General features: G+C 37.9%; 1 protein-coding gene across 6 annotated transcripts in view; it reads left to right on the top strand.

Moving 5' to 3' along the window:
* The window catches only part of lilli (AF4/FMR2 family member lilliputian), a 76,128-nt gene that overhangs the window by 5,822 nt on the left and 54,803 nt on the right, over nucleotides 1-15,503 (top strand). The gene's annotated exons all lie outside the window — the stretch shown is intronic.

Raw genomic sequence — 15,503 nt, 5'->3', positions numbered from 1 at the left:
TACTTGCTACGCACACGACATCAAATCGGATCCCCTAAAACTTTTCTCATTTCTGCAACCCTTTTCTTTCCGGCTCCTTTCCTCATTTTCTCATTTTTTATTGTCAATGAGCTGCGGCGGCCACTAAAATGTATAATTGAAACTTGTACGCCCACACACATACACACAGAGGGTAGCAAACAAACAAACCAGCACATGCACATCCACATAATAGATACGTATAAAGACGCGGCAGTCCCACAATATATAAAAAAAAAACCAAGAAAACTGAGAAGAAAAAACGGTCCCCAGTTGCTTTTAGCGCCATGCAATAAACAGAGCGAGAGAGCGCTGCCAAGTTTTGCTTGGATTTTCCTTGGCCTGCTCTTCCACCCAACAGACGATGGTCTTCTCAATACCTCTCAACCTGCCCCTCTGGTCGTCTGTGGTCCCACCTTGAGCAAAGTAGAAAAATCCAAGTTTTTTTTTTTAATACCCGGTTCTGGGTTCTGGGAGAGAGTGCAAGGGGTATATTGGATTTTCTCTATTATCATGGCTTATCTAAAAAGAAGCATAGCTTGCAAGAGTTTTGGTATTTAGTAAAAAACTGATTTAAATGGTTTTCTCACAGTTTGATCTGTTTAATATTCATAAAGATAATTTGGTATTTTGATAGCATAAAGAGTATATGTTTTTCCATTACAATTTGTACGAAAAACTTTGATTTAATTGGATTTAAGAAGGGTATCTAGTGGTGGAAAAATTCCGCAGCACCATTCTTTCTTGTTTCCTTCGCGCTTTTTCTTCGTGTTTCGGTTTTTGTTGTACATTTTGCCGGCGTCGCCACGCACTGTTTCCCCATGGCTAACCCATTGTGCACTTTTCGCTGCAATTTGTCGAAAACTTGGTTTTATTTTTTGTTCATTCGAAAGTTTAACCATAACAGATTTCTTTAGACCACTTCCGTCGTGGCAAAGGGTGCGAGGGTTTTAAGTTGGGCTTACAATGGCCCCTAAAACTCTTAAGCTTTCATTTTCTGCCCAGAAAAAAATATCTTACAGGCTGGAAATCTTGGAATGAGCCGGGAGATGCGTTTACATAACAGTAATGGGATTTTTTTTTAGCAAAGAAATCTCTTGAAATCCCTTTTTTTTATGGGTTTGACTTTGTAGCAATAGTTTTTATAATTAACAGTATTAACACAAAATGTATACAATCGTCACATTTATAAGTAGGTTCTTTAGCCTGCTAGAGGAATTTGGGGAATTTTTAATACTCTTTGTTGACAAAAATATATGTATCCCTACGAAACTTTATTTGGTAATATGGTCTGATCTAAATTACATATAAACTCAAAGCATATACATACATACATACGATTTGATGGCACCACCTGATGTGGGTTTGAGTCCTTGGTCATTTTATGACTTTTTGTCGGTCCGCTTGTGCGTGTGTGCCAACCAGGAGGATATTGGTTGGGAAAATGTGGGTTAGGGAACGAGACTAGGAGCACTAGCGCAGCCAGTCGGTGTGTGCGACACACTCAGCAAACTGATAAAATTTTAATTTCTCCAAAATTGAAATTTTAATGTGTGTCTAGAGCGCGGTTTGCCCCTGCACCACTGACGGCGGCGGCGGCGGCCGCCATCCTGCTTCTCATCCCTCTTCTTTTTGTTGCACTCTGGCCTCCACCCTTCTGGGTTTTCCCACCTTGCACCAGAAAATGTGCCGAGCCCGTGCCCTATGTGGCACCCAAACACACACGCGCACAAGTTTTCGGTTTTTGTGGGTTCCCAGCTCAGCTCTTCTACACTAGGCAACCCAAACACCCCAGCCACCATGAAAAAACCCCACCACATTCTATTGCATTTCGGTCGCCCCCATTTTGGGCGACTTTCCATTACATTCCCCGCCTTTGGCATTGGCCAAAAAGCGAATTTCCTCCATTGCGTCCACATTATAGAGTTGAATTATTAAAATTTGTCTGACTATGTATATGTGTGTGTTAGTTATGAATAGCCAAGTGGCTGCCAAGGAGCGGAATAAGCCTACACACACCGGATAGTCTGCTCAAGAAGCCCACTTATGCGCATTGGTTGATGGAGCAGCAGGGAAATGGTTTATGCACACGATTTGAAGGTGATATAATTCGAACTATTGAGTTGTCATTCCGTAACTAATTTTCAAGTGAACTGGAAAGATAAATGTATTATAATTTTACTTTTACTATACGTAAAGGTTTTGAGAAAAGATTAAATAGAAATATATGTGTCGTCCATCTACCAGGACGATTAGTACATTAAATACCTTTAGTTTGTGCCTAGATATCAACCAATACTAATAATGTTAACAAATAAAATAAACTTGTATAATATTTTAAACGTTTCTACGACATTTTTGAAAGCACTCGCATCTGCATTCCGCATTTGCATCTGCATCAAACGGATGATTCAAATAACCTCCTTAAATAAGGAAGAAGATGATTCTGTTTTGGCATTGAGGCCTCCCCATGATTGGGCTGCCTTGCGGCCGACCTTTCACCTCTCCATCATTGGCCCACTTGCACTATTGACCCACACACCTAATTGATATGCTACACATATAGACGGCAATCAAAGTGCGATATGTGTGTGCGGGAGCGGGTAAAAGAGTGCGAGATAGGAGACGACGAATTGGGCCCAAGGAAATCTCTCTGGGGATTTTACTTTTTATGTCGAAATTATACATTTTATTATGTCATTTTAATGCTACAAAGGCAGGCACCGAACGTAAAGCTAAGGGGCGGGCGGGCGTAACGGAGGAGCAGCAACATGCAAACTAAACTAAACAGTCATCCAACATCCCTTGGCCCCTTTTTCCACTTTGCCTCTCCCCGGGGCGAACCCACCTTATGGCAGACCATAAATCAGCAACAGTTAGGACACAGAGCACCTAGAGAGGGAGAGAGCTTGTTGGCAGGAAGGAAGTGCAGGGTAGCCCTGCTTTCATTTTGTATGCAAAAGTGAACAAGGTGGAAAATAGAATGAGATGCAAAGAAAAAGGAAAACAAACATTCGAGGAGGTGCACGGAGAAAAAAGTGAGTGAGTAAGGAGTGAAATTCTAATGAAGCACGAAATTCCATTCCTCAGATAGATGGAGTTTAATTATTGTGATTAAACTACATTTTCTTCTAAGCTGTTTCGTTTTATTTATTCTTTATTTTCTCGTCAAATATGTTTTTCTTACCTGTGTTTTTCCCGTGTACAAGTGTATAGTGAACAAATTAAAGGACGAAAGTTTTAGGGCTTTTTTGCTCCTCAAGGACTTGGTGGAAAGATCAGGGCCAGAAAAAGGCACATGTAATTTTTATACCTTATAAAATTTAACCAGTAAACCGAACAAAAGAAATCGAATACGGAATCGTGTGTGACTCAGGAGGCGCTACTCGCACTAATACAAATGACAGATGTTGGGGTGGAAAGCAGGAAGGAAGGATGTGAATGTGGAGGATAAGGATGCTGAGCCAAGCGAGGACGAGGACGAGACAGGAGCAAGAACGAGAACTGTCATTGAGAGGCAACCAAATTGTTTTATGTCTATCGATAAAGTAAATCACTTCCCCTTCTCGCACTTTTGTTTGCAAATAATTCGCTTCATACTTTTTACAAGGGGCTTTTCATCCGAGTCCTTGGTCCTTTGACTGCTTACGTTTTTATGTACACATGTACAGCGTGTGTTCCTCCTGCCTGCCTGCCTGTCAGACTGCCAGTGTGTTTGTGCATCGGTCTTCGCTTTTATTTAATGACCCGAAGCTTATGTTTGATGCCCAGCCGAAAATCAAAAACAAAAGCACTGGGACAGGGGAACGGCAAGCAAGGGAAAACACAGCCAACGAATCTGAGCCACAATTGACACGTGTTGGGATTTGGGTGTGTGCATCTGCGGGGTGGTGGCTTACAAGAATAGGGAAACGCTGGAGTTAAACCCCACTCACATGTGGCATATACACAACATGAGCAACTAATAAAATAATAAGGGCCTTGATAACTCCTACGTCTGATTAACCCCCGAATAACATTGAATTTGTGAAATTTTCTGTGTAATTGTTATTAGGAAAATATATTAAATTTTTTAAGAAATAATCTCGGCTTCTGTAAAGTGATAAAAACAATTAATAATGATTTCTAAATTGCAAATCTATCATAAAACCTGTACAAGTTAAACTTTAATTCTTTTCCGTAACTTTTTGATTCATAAACTGCCGACACTATTCGTTGCTAGGTGCCACTCCCATAAATGGCGACCTTAAATATAGCACCTTCCGTCTCCCTTCTTTGCCAAGACCTTCTCACCTAAGATGTTGTCTCCCCGTCGACCGTTGCCTCCCCCTCCAAAATGATTAACTGTTGCACACCGCGTCGCCACGCCCATCAGTCAGTTGCAGTTAAGCTGAAGGACACACAACGAAGAAAGGGGTCCGATGAGGGGCTGTATCGCGTTGCCTTGGCGCTGTCCATGTCTCTGTCCATGTCCATGTGCCATTGCATCCTGTTCCGCCACTCCGCCACTGCGTTTTGCGTCTTGCATCATCGTTGTCGCCTTCGACTCGCACATTTCACACACAAGTGCTGCCACTTTAAGCCCGCGCGAACAGGCGGAGTAGAGTCAAGAGGAGCAAACTGCAACTACAACTGGAACCGGGGCTTCTTTCCCCTCTTGTTGATTTATGTAGACCCTCGCAGCCAAGGATTGGGTATTTTAAGATAGTTATGATGTCGAAAGCTGCGTAGAAAAAGTTGTTTCCCCACTTGACGTTTCGCTGCTAGAAGCTATTGGTTCAGTTTGAGCGCGAGGACTCAAAGGCTGGATGCCTCAAGGCAGTTGTTCTATAGCAAAAGAACAAATATAGTTTATAATGAGAACTTAAAACTGCCTAAAACTTAAGTAAAATAATAGTAAATGATAGTTTTACTGTTGATTTTGTAATTAAATATTGAATACTAATAATAATGAATATACATACCTTTTGATGTTTTTAAGAGGAGAATCGAATGCAATTAGATCCTGATTAACTACATTTTGGTCTAAACTTTAATATTCCGAATTCTTGCTTAAGTATGCTTAGTTTCCACTGCACATGTCCTATGCCTGACATTTCTTTCTGGAAAACCCCATTCCTCTACATAGACATATTCCCTCTACGCGACCCTGGAGCGGAAACAGTAAATAAGTTGCACTTTTCCGCTTACCGGAGGGTGGAAAGTGTGGTGGATTTTTCATCAACCTTCTTTTTCTAGACAAGGAGAATCGAGCGGAGCGGGTCAGAGCAGCGGGTGTCCTTGGTGGCTTTTGTAGCCGACAAATAAAAACAAAAACTTATTTGCCATTTATTTGCAGTTGACTTTGTTCCTTCGTTATTAATATTGACAAGATGAGGGCAGGAATCGACAAGGCTGAATAAAGGGGGTTGGAGTGGAGAAAAGGACCTTCCATCGGCATTGCGTGTGCTTGTTTTTGTGCTTAATGCGCTAAACTGGACGCTTCCAGCTCTCTTTATCACCCTCTCCTGCTCCTTTCCACTTCCGGTGCCGAGGACTGAGGACTTAAGCTGTGGTTGTGGTTGAAAACTGTAACCTGAAGCTTTACTGAAGGACTTTTTAATGAGTGTTTGTGTTTGATTGCTGAGAACCGAAGCGAAGGAAGTCGCTTCATGGATTCTTGAAACTATCACGCTGCAGTGCAAAACGTGCTCTGGGATGTATAATATAAAATATATAAAATAAAGACCAAAATGGGAGAACAGAAGAATGTGCTCATTGTTTACTTCCTGTTCATGCTATTTAAAGATTTCAATTTCCATTTATTTTCGAAAAATGTGAGGAAAAGTTGGACTGTGATAAAATTTGAAGAAATTTGAACACAGATGATGAGATGCTATTTTCTTATTCTTATCAGCTGCCATTTTATTCATGGTCCCTAGTAAGTGTAAATGACGTTTACCCTATTTGAAATACTAATTTTTGTCCCCCGTTAAGTGATTAAAATTCAAAATAATTTTAAGAGAACTTGCAGAAATAGGAATACGTAATATAAAAAACCAACTACATTTCTCCCTTTTGTTTTCCTTTGCACTTCATGCCCGTTAGCTTGTTGTTTTTATTGTTGCCATTTTTGTGGGGCTTTTCCAACGTCATCCACTCACAAGAACAACAACAACTATAATAATAATAATAATAATAAGACCGGCTGTTGTGTGGGTGCTACTGCCTTCTCACTATTTCTTCCTCTTCCACCACCTCCCCTCATGGCACCTCTCTTCTCTTTTCCGTGCTCTTTCGTCTTGTTCTGCTACTTGGCTCACACGTTTACCGTAATTAGGTGTTAATATGACATTTTGCTCGACATTCAGCAACAGCAACAACAACTGAGCAAAAAGCAAGCTGAAATATTTATGCAGCCTGGAATATATGTATGCACTATTCTGCGTGCTTGCTTTGTTTGTATATACACATACATACATATGTATGTGAGTGTGTTTTTGTATATTTATTATTTATTTATCTTTGTATGAGTAAGTGCTTTTTACTTGTTGTAGCGCCCGCTCGCTTGCTCACAATAATTTTGTGTTTTTTGTTGCTTGCCTAGCGATCAATAAACTGTCGGCGGCTCTTAACTCAATGAGTGTGCGTGTGTGTGTCTGGGTATATCTGTGTGTGTATGTGGTGGCAGTGTATTGGTTTCTCTACATTTGGATTAACATTGTAATGCTGTTCTTCCGCTGATTCCTCATCTCTCATTTTCTCTCTCTAGTACTCTTTGTTGTTGGTATTTTGTAAACATTGGGAAAATGTGTGAGCAGTGTTGACAATTGAAAAAGGCAAAGGTATCGATGATTCGATTGTATGTATGATCAGCGGTATCAATTGTGATCCTTCTATGTAAACTTGGCAGAGTTGGTCACATATCAATATGTTTTAAACTACTATAAAATATATTTGATTGATAAATTCGCATATCACAAAACCAGAAATGTTGTAAACAGAATGTGCTCATAATGGCATAGTGCTTTTATCTTTAAAATTTTGAGGCTAAGTTAGCACCACTGCTCGCAAACATCCCTCTAGCGTTGCTCATCTCCTCACACTTTACTTTTCTTTCTCTCCACCTCCTCCTGCTCCTTTGTTTATTTTATTAGCTGGTGTAGCTTTTAGTTGAACATTATCTGAGACGTTTGCTCGTCGTAAATGTTTATCGATTACCCATCGAATATCGAGGGGATTTCCCTCCATAGGAGGTTAACCATAGCAGTGAGTGTATATAATAATAATTGCTCAAAATGTGTGATAAAACAATATGGATAATTAAATGTACTCTTAACAGGCATCAGATGATATAATTATTTAAAGGTTTATTGAAAATCTATCACAATAATAGTATTTCATAATCTTCAATAGAACCTTCATATAAATCAAATTATTTATAACAATTTATATTTAATTGAGACTGACCTTTTAAAGATCAAACATCGAACCAGAAACAAATCGTTAATTATTCAGCTAAAACATCGGGCGCCTATAAACACTGAGGAAAAGTGCAACAACAATAGCAGTTCGGTGTGGATTGTGAAAAACCTCATCGACCCGACTCTGGGACAAGCCCACATTTCATTTATGAAAATATATTCATTGGGGGGGAAAATGTGTGTGTGGCGCAGGCAAGGGTTAGACACACTCGTAAATACAAAACAAGAACGGGAAAAAGTGAGCTGAACGGACCGAACACAGACCCCTGAGAATTGAGAACTGGGAACTTGCCCGAGTTGCTCTAGTTGCGTGACAGAGACGGCCAAAGGCACGGTTGGAAAAGAGACGACGAATGATGAGGGTTAGTCAGTCAGCCGAGCTTGCTTGCTGTTGCTGTGGAATATTCTGGCAATCATCATAACTTACTCCATTATTATTCTCCGAATAGTTCACCACAGGAACGGTATGAATAACACGAATATTCGCAAAGAGAGAGAAAGGGAGAAAATCAAGCTAAAGGAATGCCATTAACTAATTTTTCCATTTCTGGAATTTTCACACATTTCAAAAAGCTCTTGGTCAAGTGAGTCCTGAGATCTACATATATTAAAAGAATTCCTGTAGTTTCGATAGTTTTAATGCTATGTAAGTTAAATATTTATTTGATCAGTTTTCACTTCAATTAATAAAGTATTCACTGTAAAATATAGTGTTTACTACTTCCTTCCAACCTTCCAACCACTTTTAAAAGTGGTAATATCAAATTAAGTCTTTATTTTAAAACATGAAATATAAGTACAAATTATAAATAATTATTTTAACTGCTCTATAATTTTAATTAGTTGCCACATAAAAAATTTATCTTTAAAGTACTTAAATTTTGGCCAATTATCAAGTTATATTTATGGTTTTTGTGATTAATGGCCTTATTAAATACAAATATTCGATAATAATTAAATTTAAAATTGGGGAAAATTGCCATTAATAAATGTGTGTATTAATTGTATTGTATAATAAAGTTTATATGGTTCTCTCCTAAGGAAATTTATATAACCTTTGATTTTTTTCAAACAAATTTTTTAATCCAGCTTAAACTTTGAGTATATGTATTTTGTTGGGTTGCTTATGACTGAAACATTTTACATGTCTCTTTTCTCTGTGATCATTAGATTTAATGGTATTGAGCACAACATACATAGAAATTCGATAAACATAAGCTTTTACAAGCATCTCGAGAAGAGACCCCCTATTGATTTTGATTGCCACTGTTGGTATACTGGCGTATTGTGTTTGATTCTTTAAATAACTTACAAAATGAGCACTTATATATATATATCTTAGCTTACAAAATAAACCAGATTAGTTTGCTAATAGATAAACGTAGGAACATCCTTTTTAATATACTTTCTTTATTTATAAAATCATCAATGGGCCAAATACAAGTCTTTGAGGGTTGGTACATTGTACGCGTCCTTGCTGGTCTACGTCAGTTGCGTTTTTCTTGAAAATATATTTTCACTGAATGCCAAAATAGGGGAAATTCCGCATAATCCAGATAGCCAGCGACTATGGCTTTTGTTGCTTTTCCACCAACCGCCCACTTAACGCAAATGAAAAGCAGGCAGCAAGAAATAAAACCAAAATAACAATCAGAAAAAAAAATGTAATTTTAGCTACAAGTTTGTTGAGTGAATGCGGCGGCTATTTTAAAAATAAACATCGACAAGGCAGCTCACGCGGCGGCATCAGAAAATAGATAGGAACCTGAGGTGAAAATTGCCAGGAGAATTGCAAAAGTATAGAGTACTCTCTATTGGTTCAAATGAGGAATACAAGTTAACTTTTAATTTTTAAAAGTTAATCCCAAGAATACTATATTTCTGTTGTATTCTCTTGACTTTCCTATAGGCATGTTGAGTGATTCATTTAACATTTACGGATAACAATTTACAAACAAGTTGTTCAGCATCAGGTGTGCCTGCCTCGTCCCTCTTGGCTTTACGTTAAAAATAACTTATAGTTGCGCTATTTTTATGGCTTTTAAATTGCCAAATTATTTGTGCAGCTTTAGTGGAAGCAAACGTTTGCTTTTTTAATTTATTTTATTTTTTGTTTGTTTGTTACCCAAGTTTTTTAGGATATTTTCTATGATAGCATAAAGTGATTGCTAATTGATTATTGTCGTTAGCGGATTTTTAATCTAATGTTTTTAATACGTAATAAACACCAAATTGATCAGACATATTTATGAAATAATTGATTTTCGCATAGTTTTCTCCTTAATTACTACTATCAAGTTTGAACCACTAATTAATCCATCAACATTATACCAGCTCGTATGCCTAATAAACTTTCAACACAACCAAATCATTTGACCAACAACAAACTTCTTAACTTTCCTGGAAGTTATTTATAGTTTTTCCACAATTTTCCCCACTGGAGTTAAATCGAGTAGAGGCTTCCTAAGCAACTGAGAGCACATACAATTAAGTAGCAACTCACTTTGCCTTCAAGGTTAACCAAGTTAATAATCTTTTTTGCCGATTTGAGGGCTTGCTTGGCATCACGTTTCATCTGCCTGATAGAGAAACAGAGATAGTGATAGCGACGAAAAGCGAGGGAGAGTATATATATATAGTGTACATATGTATAATGTACGTAGCTCAGCTCTCTGATAACTTGCCACTTGATAAGACAGCAGAGTTGGATTTTTGTTCACATTGTTATGGAAATGACATTTCTTTCGATTTTTATGTACTGCATTATTCCCGGACATTTTTGCACGTTTTCGCTTTTGTGGGCGCGACTCTTTGTTTTTTTTTGTGTTTGTTGCTTTTCCTATCTGAATTTGCTTTTGTATTGCAAAAGCTGGGTAAATGTGTTGCTTATTGCAAGTTTAATAATGATTACGATATCTCTCAGCGCGATAAGGTAGTTAAATATTTTCCTCCACTATCTTTATTATTTGATATTAATACATAAAGTGTAGTAGTTCTGGTTTCCAAACGTTAATACTTATAAAAATAAGTACAACAAATTCTTTTGAAATAATAAAAATACAAAATGCAAATCTTAAATTTAGACCAAGTTTTAGTGTAGGAAATAATTAAGCTTTAAATATTAATTTATATATTATAATATATAATAATTATTATTTAAAGAAATTCTCAAGTTTATAAAATATATATTATTGCAGTTACCCGAAGATACGAAGCGTGAATCAAATCAACTCAATTTGTTATCGATAACTAGCAGAAATCTCATATTACTTTCCCCATTTTTCATTCATACCTTCAATCGAATTATGACAGGCGTAGAGTCAGCAGCACAGGGGCTACTTCAGAAAAACTTCCACTTGCACATTGGCAAGCAATTTGCCTGCCAAACCTAGCCCTTCTCTTTTCACCCCTGCCACCACCCAGCTAACCAGAAACCTTAACACATTTTCATTTCTTTTCAACGCGCCCGGCGCCAAACTTGGAGTAACAAAGTTATCCCCTTTCGCCACTCCCCGCGCAACACACAAATACCGCACATGACTACAGTTAAAAAATATTGTTAATTCGTAATTATTAAATGGTATATCGATACATTTTTAATACATAAAAATATCTTAACTATTTATTACGAATTAAATAATCCAAAATGTTATGTTTCGATAATACTATTTCGGATAATATCATTCTCTTATCTTATCACCATTCTCTTAGTGTAGAAGTTAGCGTTTTGGTAGGAGCAAGGAGCAGGATTCCGAGTCACGTAATTTAATAAAATGCCAGAGTCCTTGCTGCACACTGCTGCACACACCAGTCAGAAATTCTGTGAGCGAGATGCGTGGAACGTGAGCCCCGATTGCTCTGCTCCCGCTTACCAGTTCACCTGTTCACCTGGCTCACCTGACGTCCACGCGTGACATTCTCCCCGCGCCCCAGCCTGGTACACGTGTCAATAAAGAATCGGGGAATCGGTTAGGTCGGGAAACAGTTGGGTCTGCAATGGGGATCTTGTTGAATAGGTTATGTCGAACGAAATTACCATAAAAACTTGCAACAAAATGTGTAAGAAAGAATGGGGCTCCGATTTTGTATTTCTAATTGTTTTTCCTAAACTTTTTCTGTTTCATTTTAGTAAATGTGATAGCTAATTAATCGGTTTTAAATGAAAGGCTTAACTTTGTGGGTTAATTAAGGCATATTTATCGTTTACCAGATGTTTTGTGCTTGTACAAAGTTAAAAAAAGCAGATAAAATATACAGCAAGTCAAGTATAGTAGTGTGCCAAATATTTTCAGATATTTTCTAATTTTGTTTCGTCTTATCCAACTTGTTCAGGCAAAACTTTTTGCCAGGAGCACTGGTGAACAAGTTTATTACAACCATTTAATCTAACAGGCAACCCTGATTTGCCTACCTCTCATCTCTTAAACAACTCACAACTCTCTGCTGTACAGGACGCACACATTTCCACAGAACTCACCTCAATGACGTAAAAGGCTATGCAAATTGCAATTGCAACATCAACATAAACAACAAACAAAGTGCAGAGCTCGCTCAGACTGCACTGTGACTGCAGCAGCAGCAGCATCCAAAGGGAAATAGCAACAGTTACTCAGAGAGGGAAAGGACGTAAAACCCAGCCAGAAGAAACCGCACCCAAAAGAGCCAACAACATTTACGTTACCACCAGCCTCTGTCTCTGCCGCCATATATATGTGTGTGTATATATATATGTATACCTCCCTGGTCCACATCCTTTAACTCAACTTGACTTGCTCGTTTGGCGCTACTTTTGCGGCATATCCGTGCATATCCTACAGGGCCTCCCCCACTCTGACACTTTCTTTTGTGCCTTTCTAATATGGTCTCGTTGCGTCCTGTGCCCTCTCCACTCCACAACCACTCCACTCGCTTTTAAGTTGAGCGCCTAAAATGCGACGGCAGGAGTGGAACACATCCTTTTTACTTTGAAAATGCAACATTGAACTGTCAACTGCCTCCGCTTATGCCACGCCCCCTTGTCCTCGTCCTCGGCGTCGCACAATCCATTGCATTTTGGCATGCAATTTCCAAATGCATCGTACAGCCTACAAAATCGTCGTCTACCATTTCAATGGCTTGGCTTAGGAGGACCTTTCAAGGATGCTAAAATTCTATATTACTCGCTATTGGAAATTAAATAGAACTGGTTTTTAAGGGGTCTTAGTTTTTGTCTATAACCAATTCTTATCTATTACCCATTTTTTCAATTTGCAAACATATATAAAAATCAATAAAATATTTACGTTATTAAATATCAACATATTTAAATATCTAAATAATTGCTCTTTTAATTTAGTGCAATATGCTAAACATTCCATGGGCACATTCCCATCTCTAATCTGTGCATTCGCTTACCACTTTTTATGTGAGTTCCATCGCCAGTCCCGAGGGATTCTTTCGGGGTGTGCATGTGTCTATTCCGCTACGGGTCCGGTCGTCGCTTAGTTTGGGGCAAGTTTAATGGTGGCTATAACCCAGAAATTGCATGAATACTCAAGTGCTTCCTTCTGCTCCCGATTCTCCGTAGCCGCTCCTGTAACGCTATCGCAGTCCAAGGCTTGGCCCTCGTACATAAATCATCATTGCTTTTGAGTTTGCCCGACTCGATGTCGTCGTCGTCGTCGTCGACGGCGATGTGGAGTCCTTCGTCCTGCCGGGCCACCTCCTTGGGCTTTTGCCATGTCTTTTGTTTTCATTTTCGCTGCTTCTTCTCTGGCCTCTTCTGTTCGTTCGTTTTCTGCTTCAAGTGGCAGTTTCATTCTTTTTGGCTTGTAAGCCCCTCCCCCTTTCTCCTTGTGGCGGGAGTCCTTTGAAGCTTTCTTCCCCTTTGGTTTTTTCTCCCGTTCCGGTTTTGTTTTTGTTTTTGCCAGTCGCTGTTGCTGCTGATATGTATTTTATAGCTCATTGGCGGCAGTTACGCTTCAGTTTTCCGAATCTTTAATTGAGCGTGTGCAAATGGAGTTTCCCCGGCCTTGGAGCGGCGGAGAAGAAATCCCAGATTTGAGTTACGAATGGAAAATAGCCCATAGACGTGGGCGGGGGTCATGGCAATAAAATCCAACATGATTGATATGATTGTCAATTGCAATATATCGTCTACGAATGGGTAAATGAACTACTACCGCCTATAGCTATTGTATATTTAGGATTTAAACAATAAATAAACAAAATAAATGGATGGATAACTGAATTAATATCCAGGGCAGCAGGTTTCATGAGGATCATGGCTATTATACTTCTGTCTAATTAAAAAAAAATCTTAAATTAAACAGTTTTATAAATAATTTATTGAAAAACGTTGATGTTTTCCACCATATTTGCATCGTTTTCTGTAATATCGATTCCAATTTCTCAGTCATAATCTGCCCAATAGGGAACAACAATTATGGTTATTTTTTGTTTTAATATAAATATTTTGATATTTGATGACCAATATTGCACTTTATTTACCTAGATTTAATAATATTTACATGCTGTTATATGTGTCAATGCATGTTATTTGATACAAACAGCAACTTAATCCGCCGGCGAGTGAGCTTCAAAGCGGAATGCAAATTCCACTCAGCGGTTTTGCGTTTTTTGCAACTTGTTCTTCTGCTGTTCGGGCCATTTAACGGTGACACCGGTGGTCGGCGCTTCATTAAACAAGCTTCTTGTGACCGACATTCTTTGCTTAATTTATCAATACCAATTACGCAGTGAATGTACCAGAGATGGCAAAACAGAGTATAAATATTTCAAGTTTCGTGTTGTATTTATTTTTAAAATAGGATTATTACAAATACGGGCTATAATTCTACTTTTTCTAGATATTCGATGTTATTATTTAAAATATCGATTAGAAAAATAATTAATTAACTATATAATTTCTCTATTAAAAAAAACCTTAACTAGAACTGCAAAATGTGTTATATTGTCATCTTGAAAGACATCTTTTGAATGTCATATATTTTAAAATAGTCCTTTTAAAGAAAATCGATATTTTAATTAATATTATCGATATTTATCTGTAGCCTCTTTCTTATGCTCCCTCGGTAGTGTCAGTTTAAAAACGCTTACATTGATTGATTAACTCGGAGGCGCGACTTTTGTTGCGTTTTTGCACGCGTGCGGTTTTAAACGCGTGCCTGTCTCCCTCTCTCTTTAGATCTCACTCTAGCTCCCTTGCACACACAAGTGTGTGTTAATTGTTGTCAAGGTTGCTTTATTTATTTAGTTTATGTTTTTGCTCATTCTCTTTGTTTCCTCCTCTTTTTGGCTTTTGCATATGTTTCTTGTTTTTCGTCTCGATGTCTGGTTTTAGTTTTTTTCTTTTTCTTGGCCGCCTCTCTCCTCACTTCTCGGGTTTTTATTTATTTTTTATCTGGCGTTTGCTTTCTTTTTCTCTGTTGTTGTTGCTGTTGTTCCTTTTCATGCTCGAAAAGTTTTGCTTTGCTGTGATTTGGCTAATGCAATTTGGTAGCAGCTTTGTTTGTCTTTGGCCTAAATTTTTTGTTTCGTTTTTTCTTCAGTTTTTGTCAGTTTTTGAGTCTACATTCCTTTTTTTCATACGGTCTTTTGTTGTTGGTTTGATTTGATATGATTTTTATCGATAAAGGAACACCATGAATGACAAAAACATATACAAAAAAAAAAAAAAAAAAAAAAAACGATTATTTCTTTAAATAAATCGATCGATATAAATAGACACGTTCGATGAATCGTCAGCCAATTCGATATTATAATCAGAGATGATTTATTATTTGTAAATATCGTTAGATTCCGAGATCTAATAAACACCTTTATACGCTTTCGTCTTAATTTTTCGACAGTAAAATACAATTCTAGCTTGACCGTAAAAAAAAGAAAATACATATAATAAAAGTAATCGAAACCAGGCCACTCAAAAGTGTTAAAGCTTTTCGCTTTCTGCAAATATTTTAATCAGAAATGCAAGCATAAAATGAGTGCGGTTGGCAAAAGAAAACAAAAAGTATAAATACG

The sequence above is a fragment of the Drosophila kikkawai genome, chromosome 2L (genome assembly GCF_030179895.1).
Source record: "Drosophila kikkawai strain 14028-0561.14 chromosome 2L, DkikHiC1v2, whole genome shotgun sequence".
Taxonomy (NCBI): domain Eukaryota; kingdom Metazoa; phylum Arthropoda; class Insecta; order Diptera; family Drosophilidae; genus Drosophila; species Drosophila kikkawai.
This window is presented reverse-complemented; position numbering and strand designations above follow the sequence as displayed.